Genomic DNA, 317 nt, shown 5'->3' on the forward strand with positions numbered 1-317 from the left:
ATGGCGCGTACAAAGCAAACCGCACGAAAATCTACTGGAGGAAAAGCTCCACGAAAGCAATTGGCAACCAAGGCAGCTCGTAAGAGCGCACCAGCAACTGGTGGTGTCAAGAAACCACACAGATACAGGCCAGGTACAGTCGCTCTTAGAGAAAATCAGACGATACCAGAAGAGCACCGAACTTTTGATTCGAAAACTGCCTTTCCAGCGTCTGGTTCGTGAAATCGCTCAGGATTCAAGACCGATCTTAGATTCCAGAGCTCTGCAGTTATGGCTCTTCAGGAGGCTAGCGAGGCCTACTTGGTTGGTCTGTTTGA

At 49.5% G+C, this 317-nt stretch overlaps 1 pseudogene; it reads left to right on the forward strand.

Annotated features, from left to right (window-relative positions):
* LOC149769915 (histone H3-like) lies at positions 1-311 on the forward strand (annotated as a pseudogene).
* Positions 312-317: the final 6 nt, after the last annotated feature.

This window comes from Sinohyriopsis cumingii, unplaced genomic scaffold, assembly GCF_028554795.1.
Source record: "Sinohyriopsis cumingii isolate HCF-2022 unplaced genomic scaffold, ASM2855479v2 utg003031l, whole genome shotgun sequence".
Taxonomy (NCBI): domain Eukaryota; kingdom Metazoa; phylum Mollusca; class Bivalvia; order Unionida; family Unionidae; genus Sinohyriopsis; species Sinohyriopsis cumingii.